The 9396-nt window shown below is 39.5% G+C and overlaps 1 long non-coding RNA gene across 1 annotated transcript in view; it reads right to left on the bottom strand.

Annotated features, from left to right (window-relative positions):
* Positions 1-9396, bottom strand: part of LOC134860011 (uncharacterized) — a 10610-nt gene extending 1214 nt beyond the window's left edge. The window contains exons 1-6 of the long non-coding RNA XR_010165180.1: positions 9258-9396; positions 6791-6858; positions 5863-6161; positions 3454-3563; positions 2938-2996; positions 1-810 (exon numbers count right to left, since the gene is read on the bottom strand). The exon at positions 1-810 is cut by the window's left edge and continues 1214 nt beyond it. This is a non-coding gene — a long non-coding RNA (uncharacterized LOC134860011). The remainder of the gene's footprint in view (positions 811-2937; positions 2997-3453; positions 3564-5862; positions 6162-6790; positions 6859-9257) is intronic.

Genomic DNA, 9396 nt, shown 5'->3' with positions numbered 1-9396 from the left:
CAACTACGACTTAAAGCAAGAGCTTGGATATGTTTGGTTATAAAAATCTATCTGAAAAAGGGCTTCAAGTAATGATTATTTTCATTATCAATTAATCAGCCAATTCATATTTTATTATTAGATTAATAGTTAGTCTATAAATTGTCAGGAAATATAAAAAAATGTAGCTCCTCAAAGTCTGCGGTGATGTCTCTAAATCTATTCTTATTTGTTATTCAATTTAATGTGATAGCCAACAGAGAAAAGCAAGAAATTAGATCCTAAAATGTGGAGATCCTGAAAAATGGCCATTTCAATCTGGGGAATGACGATTAAATGAGCTCGGAAGTGAAAAACTAAAGTTTCCAGCATACCAAAACACTTTTTTCTGCCTAAACCGGAACACTCTGGATTCAGAATTCAAAACCCGATCCCCTGCTCGTACGCATTTTTTTTTTACTGCCCTAAGTTTTTTTCGACTAATACAAAAACATAGCAAAATGTTGGCCCTGATTAAAATCCAGGCAGCACTTACATTTACTTGGGAAAACTACTAGAATTTAAACACTTTTCAAGACAGAGTTAGCACGATGGAGCATCTAAATGAATACCTAAAGACTCATGATGTCTAAATCAACAGGTGAAATTCTTTGTTATATCACAATAGAAATAGTTGCACACACATGTATAGTGGTGTGTTCATTGGTGGTGTGCTGCAGTGCTGCGTGGGGCCCTCTTGTTGCCCCAGTGGCTGTGAAGGGGGAATTAGATGTAGTGTTGTCTGAGTCCCTGTTAATCCTCAGCTGATTAGTGGAATTCTCATCAGGGCTCCTTCACAGAGAGTGAGAGAGTGTGTATTAGAGAAAGGGTGGAGAAAGAAACCAAAAAAATGAAAGAAAAGGAGAATGGGAGAAACAACAAGAAAGCACACACACACTTTGCTAGTTTCCTCTCGTCTGTCACCCCCTGCCAAGGACCATAGGCCTACATCTCCTCCGGCCAATAAGATCTCGGGCCCCTGGGTCACCTGGCTCACCGCACTAATCCTGAATCTGCCTTGCAGATTAGCACTTTCCCACTCGCGGCCACTCTAGCCCAAGCCCCGGCAAATCCCGAGGTAAATGTCGGAGCTTCCGGTAAGTGGGTGAGCACGGCGTTGTGCAGTGGATTAAGGAGAATAGGATAATATTTACAAGCCCATCGCCAGTAGTGATAAGGCTGAGGATAAACAGTAATGGTCCGTCTTTAGCCTTTTTTCCTCTCTCCCTTGTCAAGTGGGTAAATCTCTGAATCCCTGTGTAGAGTCTCTGACATTGATGAGCTAAATTAGTAAGCTGCGAATTAGTCCATGTCACTCACTTAGCCTTGTTCATGCTTTAATGGATAAACAACTGTTTAGGGATGTTCTAACAATAATCACACTGATGAACTGAAGCAGGAATGGATCTGTTTGTATAGTTTTTGATATTTTAACTTTGGGTTTGATATTCAAACTATTTGAATCCGCTTTATGCTCGAGTGCTAACAGCTAGACTCAGTGTGATACTGTCTATACTTTCTATGGGTAGAAACGTGTGACCTTTCAACTGAGAAATAACCCTTAAATGATTGCCTTTCTTATACTAAGGGATAACTAGAGTCAAACCTACGGAATGAAATACTCAAAATATAGTATGTGTCTTTATAAATAAGTTATAGAATAGCTATCATCAGGATTTAAACTGTACCTCATTCATAGGATGGTTCAGCAAACAGTTTGCTATTTAAGATTTGCAAATAAAGATTGCTTATCCTGAGAAGCTTACCACAACACTACCTGCAATGAACTTTCACCTTTATTTTTGTAACTTTATCACGGGTGCCGGCATGTATGCATGGTTGAAAGAGCTTTGAGTGAAATTGATATAAATTGACCAAAGCCATTTTGTCACTGATCACATTTCAAAACATTCATGCACAATGTCCTCTTTGTTTTTGCTCCCAACGGTATTATTTTTAGCACTGTGTTTTGTCAAGCTGTTAGCAAAACTGGACGGATTTTCTTTTTCTAAGGCGGTTTCATGCAGCAATCCTGCAATATTGTACATTTCCATCATCAATATAGCATTGTTTTTCCTTATTTATTTTCAGAATCTACATGCCTATATTATCTATTACACTTAGTTCTACATCTACATCAAACGTTGCATTACAATTTTTCTACAATTTCACAAAATCATAACTGGTGTGGGTGAATATTTGTTAGTAATACCCTAATGCGTTCGCTAAAAAGAGGCCTGCTTTTGCTGAATGCTCCCTAATAACTATAGATTTGTTGATCAGAAATATCCCTATCTGTACCTCTCATTTCACAATGTCACAAAGCACTGGACGGACTTGTTCCCTCTCTACTGTAGATGGCACTGTTAACCTGGACTTGCACTGTATTGAGGCTTCAGTTTTCAGAATGAGGAGCACAGTAGAAGCCGTTGATGTCTGTTCCTTATTAGCTCTTCGAGCTCCGGGGAAAAATTAATTAAAGTGGGGAATAAAAATAATAATATAAATAACATATATCTTTTTTGTCTTCATAGTTATGCTAACAACAGTAATGGAGATTTGAGGGAAGTCAATGGAGGAAGTAAATACCCTCAAGCTTTTATCTTTTGGAAAACTGTAACTGTTTTCATTTTTTTCTTCCTGTGTTTTTCAGAGAGTGTTGGAGCTGGTGGGTGGGGGGAATTTTTGGAGAGGGGAGGCTCGGGGTTAGGGCCGGAGTGAAAGGCAAGTGTGTTATTGTAACAGAGCTTATGAGGGAGTCAAGAGGAGGGCAGTGTGCCGATCGCACGCTAGGCTGCATGATTCACAGAAGAGGCCTGAACACGAACCCTCTGGACCCACCGCTCCCCCCTCCCTGCTTCTGAAATCCCCACCGTCAGCTTGCATTATCAGACTAATACCAAAGTTATGGCGAATCACCTCACGTCACCTCTCGTGTGGGCGACTCCATCCATCTGGGGTTAATTGGCACCCCTAACCTGTGAAAAAAAGTCAAAACAGACACACATTACCTCCATTTTTACTATTGTTGTCTCGTCTGAGGGTAGACAAAACATCACTGCCATCAATCACCTGCAAAATAAACAAAAGAAGCTGGTAAAAATACATTTTCTTACCATTTGACAATTAAAAAAATGTAGGGTTGTCAATCTCAATTACGTTTTTAATTCCGGAATAGCTGACCTTAGGGAATTATGATATTTCACATGGCAGTCATCATATAACTCACACTTCTGAAAGTTTCTGCAAATGTCACTGAATACATGCAATACAACCTAATTACATCAGAATATTAGACATGTTCTGCAGCAGCCACCTCACCCTGTTACATGATCTGAACTGATGAACCTTTACTGAGACAGAAAGGACCCAGCCCTGTCTCGTGACCGGCACTCGAACCTATTTTCATGTTTCTGGAAAAGGGGAATGACTGACCTTGTGTGCTGCTGGGATATTACCTTACATCTTCATCAGGCCGCGCCCTCACTTTTGTCTCGTGAATGATTCAAGCCTGTCGAGCATGTCACTGCTTTGCTTCCTGTGCACTGCATAATGTAAGACAGGTGAGGGACGGAGAATGAGTCTGTACGATTAAATACGACTATAAATATGGTTAATAAAATAACAAAATACTTAAAGCTTTCTTTAATTTCCAAGATCAGAATAATCTATTGACTGTTAAGGGTCTGAAGATTGAAATGATATTGGTTTCTGCTGCTCATCAATAGTTAATTCTATCAAATTGTAATGCAAGCTAGCAAATTTGCCCAAGATATGAATTCCTGATAATTGGGAAAGATAAATGTTTTTTGTCCTCTTTACTTCTCCACAATCCAATTAGGATTCGATGCCTAGAAAATCAGATGACTGTATGCTCTGGAGCAAGATAAAGTTAGCTTAGCTGCTCATTAGCCATTTCCTTGAGCCCTCTTGTAATATTGTCTTACCAAAGTTAGCTTTGGTCTGAATCACTAATCAAGTGCACACATCCGGTGTTTGATGAAAATTTTACCTATTCCCAAAGCATTTCCTCTTCCCGCAAAAATTCATTAGTTTCAGCTTTGAAAAGGAAAACGGGGGAGTCGTGCTCATATTGAGTTGAGTTACTTTGTCCTGTTTTTTTTCTCTCCTGCTCATTCCTTCAATCTGATAACATCCTCTGTTCTTTTTTCTCTTTTTACATTCCTCTTTCTCTTTGTGGTCCCACCATTCTTGCATATATCTCAGTTTCTGTTCCAGGGAATCATGACTGCAGCTCAGGCTGTGAGGGTCTCTGGTGAAAACAAACCACTGTGTTGTCTGTTCTTTGCACACCCCCTCTGTTTTGACGGTGAAAAGACCCACCCATGTGGGAATAAGGTCGGGAGAACCGAGCTCCACTCAAAGAAATATCCACTTCAACAAGTATCATATTAAACTTCGACTCACATTTGTATTCAGCTAACTAATATTATCACCAATACGTCATCCTTTGTGTATTAGTAAACTTCAAGTGAGAATCAAACCCTTTTACCTATATTTATGAATACAGCATAGAAGGCTTTGAGTGGACCTGTACCATGGTAATGCTTGTCTGACATTAAGGGGCCGTCGTTGCTAGGAAACACATTGTCGATGTAACTTGATGCGCTAACAAACTGGAGCGTTGTGGCCTACAATGTTCATACGAGACGTTTGTTATCCATTCAACAAGCCTTAAATATGGGTTATGTACAATGTAAGACATCTGTCACTTTCCAACATTCAAAGTTGAGATGACAAATGAAGCTGCCAAGTTTGCATTTGGCTTAAACAATAGCGGCTAGCCTACCTTGCTAAGGTTAGCACTGATTCGAACTTGACATAGGCCAACCTTTTTATCTGAAGTTTACCTGCCTGCTCATTAGCTTTTTTCTCATTGCTGTGTTTGTCCCGCATTGTACAATTAGGGGTCTTGCTAACGAGCTGCCTCACTCTCGTCACTCAAAGCAAGAGGTAGCCCCGTTACGTCAGCATTTAATATGTTACTCTGTGATTCAAATCATGACATTACTGGCTAAACAGAGTCATGGGAGTGCTCAAATAAATGCCTAACAACGTCAGATTCCCAGTAAGATTACTTCCCGTGTAGCTATTTGTGATTATTCAAACTTATGTTGAGCTATCCCAGCAGAAAAATAACTTGAACTCAATTTCATTCTTTTTAAGCAATCAAAATATGACCAAATGTGTGCACAAACAAATAAAATCCACCAGTGATACATGTACTCACAATTATTTCTTAGAAAACATTCAGGTGGACATTTCTTGCAGTGTAGGAACCAGAGAATAGCCTGGTATGTACATAGCAATTATATCTCAGCACCCTGAAGGGTCACTGCCCAGGGGATCGGGGTTTGCCCATTAAAACATCATCAGACAATGCAGTTTATTTAAAGAGACATATGACTCTCCACTGCTTCTGTTTACTTTCCCTCCTCTGGATGAAAAGATAATACCGTTTGGAAATCAAAGAGAAAATGGAAACTGTAATTTCCACTGAGTGAAGTCACCACTGATCAGAAGTTGCATGTACGGACATCTGATTCATTTATTTACAAAGGGGACTTAGAGAGGATGAGAAGAGAATATGCTCCCGGGGTTCTTATCCAAAATATTTTAAATCTATCCTGGAAACTATTTTGGTTTCCAGAGTTCATCTTCATGTATTTCTAGAACTTGATGGGTTGATCCAAAGGATTATTGCTATATTTAAAACAATAGTTGCAGTATGTTAATTCCCTTTTATTTGAAAAAGAAAACTGAATTGACTTTCACTTAATACCTTTGTTTTTGTTAGAAGTCAGACCCATCTATGTCTCTCACCTTCTCCCAGATAAACCAATCAGCACGTACACCCCTATGGTGCCCCTGGAGGTGTCCGTCACCCTGCTGCATGCCCACCCTATCTGGAATATTCAGCTCAGATTTGCTTCCTCTAATTGTCCTGTCAGTAAACCAGGAGCTTCCCTCACTGTTCAATGTCACCCTTTCTTATAACACGCTGCCTGATGTGTGCAGATAGTGCCTTCGTTCTTGAGGAGCGCCGGCAGTGTTCGCTGGTGACTTGTGTGTTGAGTGAATAGCAGGTCTTCCTCAGAGCAGTGACAGCACAGGCAGTACAACTGAGGGGAGAAGAGAGAAATAATGCGGTGTGAGTGGCCGAATTAAATGCTTCTTTCGTAAAATCAGGCAGAGCTGGGACCCTGACTTGTAATTTGGATAAGAGTTATTCATCACAAACACAGTTTAATAGAAGATAGCGGGGTCCTGTTGCTTAATTAAGCATGAAATCATCATTCATTGATCTTATAGATAATAAAATCGACAATAAAATCCACATCGAAATATAATTTATATACTTTATTTAAAAATGTCTTAACATCTTTCTGTATGGTACTTCCATCCTAATTCCCCAAATTCTGTCAAATGACTGTAATGTGACCGACACACATTTTAATTTCTTGATTGGCAAAATATTTTTTTCATACAGCAGTCAGCCTAATTTGAGTTTTTGGGATCAGACAGCTGTGTTAAAGTGGCCAAAGTACAAACACACATATTTACTCACTAACACACATACACAAGTAACATCTGGCATTAAATGTAGTACATTTGTTGTGTTTTATTTGCTATAAATAACATTTCTTCTTACAGACTTTTTACCTTATCGTGACCTAACCCCTGTAAACAATCCCCTCCCCCACCCAACATCAATCAGGTGTGTGAGAGGCATTGTGGGTAATTTGTTAACCTTTATCCAGTGACCTCTGCTGCCCCCAGGATCACCCTCTGTCTGACAGTGTGATGGGGAACACTGCACTGGATTTGATCAGGAAAACAGACAGAAATGAAATACATCTCAATATAGTGTATTTGCCCTCCAACCTATATTTTTAAATTAACATGGCACGCCCGGATAATTCTGTCTATGTATTTCCTGATGTATTACAAGATACAGTACTGTGAGAACAAATCAAACATAACTAAATTAATCTAAAATGCAACACTGAAAAGGTTTTATCATATAAGCAAATATGACCGTGTATAAAATTATAAGTTCCCTTAATTTGACATTCAAATTCAGTTTCGTGATGAAATTAGAAAAACAAAATGTGTTCTTATTATCTTTTTTCAATTACAAGGCGGAGGCAGAGAAAACGCAGTTTATTGCTCTGCTTGATTATTATTCAAGGCACAGCGCTGGCTCACTGCTAACTCTGAGAGCAAATGCTCTATGCCGATGCATATTCATATGTTTAACATACAGACATGCATTCCTAATGATGTAGGAGAGGATAGAATGCAATAAAGCTCATTAATACTTTTTACCATGCCAGTCAGTCCCCGGTATGACAACGCTGCATCAATTCAAGCTCATTCAATTTTCCAATAAAGAACGACTCGGATGTGAGATGAAAACAGAGAGAAATGAGATTGTGTTAAGTCTTTCTGTGGTAAATTAGTACTTTTTTAATTATCATTTCTCCTGATGTATGGCGAGTTTCTCAATCATAAAACTATTGCTTACCTACTGTATTTCTTAGCTTTTCACATGAGAAATTAAAAGTCACCCTTTCAAATTATCCACATTTATTATGTTGATTCTGGGAGATCTATCCTCCTAATTTGGAGCCAAATATGTAGAATAATTATTCGATTTATTATACTATTGCTAATTATCATCATGGCGTATCTGACATGAGATGAAAAATGTTATGAATGCTGGATATATAATATAATATAGAATCTGGAATGGACAAAATAAAACAATACTTTGTTTAAATTGCTGAGAACATTTAACTTCAGCTGACCTTTGACAATTGAGCAAGCACTACATACACTCCATCATAATATATGTCAGAAAATAGTAAAAATAGGACAAAAACCAGCCCCATACAGAAGCAATGAGCTGCCTTGAAACTCAAAGATTTACATTTGCAAAAAGCTCAGTAGAGTGCTCTCTGGAATAAAAGAACCCAACCTAAACACTGGGCTGTGTTTATTAGTCTCATGGCTTCATAAAAGCCACTAAAGCCACTTCCAGGGCTTTACTAAAACCTTACTCAGAGGTGGCAAGTGCAAAAATGTGCCACCTCTGAGCTGAGGAAAATATATTTGCAATTCAAGAAAAGCCACAGGTAGCGGTAGACCTTTCTGCCTGCTCCAAACTCACTGCATTATCAGAAATGGGATAATACACATTAAATCACAAAAGGAGCTGCTACTTGTTACGAGCCCTTCCCATGAAACCTTCTCTTATCTTTATACATGCCCTGTCACTTTTGGTTTTAGGATTTAACATGAACCAGCCCCTGATGTTAGGGGTTAGACAACCAGACATCTCGTCCAGCCAGAATGGGTAGACATCAGTAATGGCCGTGGACTTTGTTTATAAATTATTAATGATTTTCTCCCCTCCCTGTCATTTTGGACAGGCTGTGAGACGAGCCGATGCCTCTCCTGTTTGCGTGGCAGCGTGCTCCTCAAACAGATAGCAATTTATTCCTCTGCAGTTTGTCCGTCAAGGCTAACTCTGACAACATAATCCCAAACTAATCCGCCATGTTCAGTTTTTCTTGTTGGCTCTCATGCAAACTGCTCTGCCAAATCCCGCTACCTGTCAGCCTGGCCTTGCGATGGGGAGACCAGACGAGCTGCCAGCCTCGCTGCAGTGGCACCCGTGGGGGGGGGTTGCAGGAGAGAGGGAGGTGGGGGAGGCATGGTGCCTGGGTAGACTTAACCCCTGCCTCCCTCCCTGTAATCCACTGTAAACAGCCAGAGCCTTAGAAGGGCTAACTGCACTAATCAAGCCCCAAGCTCGCCCAGTCACTATCATACACAGTGTCCTAAGAACTAGAGATTTGAGCAGCTACTGCAGAGTGTGTGCAGGGTATGAGTGTGAGTGTGGAGCAGAGGGGCCCATTGACAGCTCCTAATCCCCAAGGAGGTAAAAAAGGTGCTAACATGAGGCAAATATAGGTGTCACTACAATGGAGAGCCACAAAAGGAGTTTTTCATCACTTAAATATAAAGAATTTGGGAAAACTAGACCATAACTACTTGTGAAATCAAATATTAAGTAATAATATCTTATCATACAAACAAAACCTACTTCTTATCCCATGACAACACATTGGAATTTAACAACTCGGAGAAAAAAAACACATATTTAGATACAATTATTGAGTAAAATTGAATACAGATAGAAATATACTTACATAAGATCCAAAAATGGCCTGAACTCCAGTAATTTGGACAGAAATTCAGTATTTCCCCAAATGAAAACCAGCCACTCAATATTCTCTCTCATGCTGCCTTTGGAAAGCCACATTTAAATTTCCCTCACAGCTCCCTCGG

Source organism: Eleginops maclovinus, chromosome 23 (assembly GCF_036324505.1).
Source record: "Eleginops maclovinus isolate JMC-PN-2008 ecotype Puerto Natales chromosome 23, JC_Emac_rtc_rv5, whole genome shotgun sequence".
Classification (NCBI taxonomy): Eukaryota; Metazoa; Chordata; class Actinopteri; order Perciformes; family Eleginopidae; genus Eleginops; species Eleginops maclovinus.
This window is presented reverse-complemented; position numbering and strand designations above follow the sequence as displayed.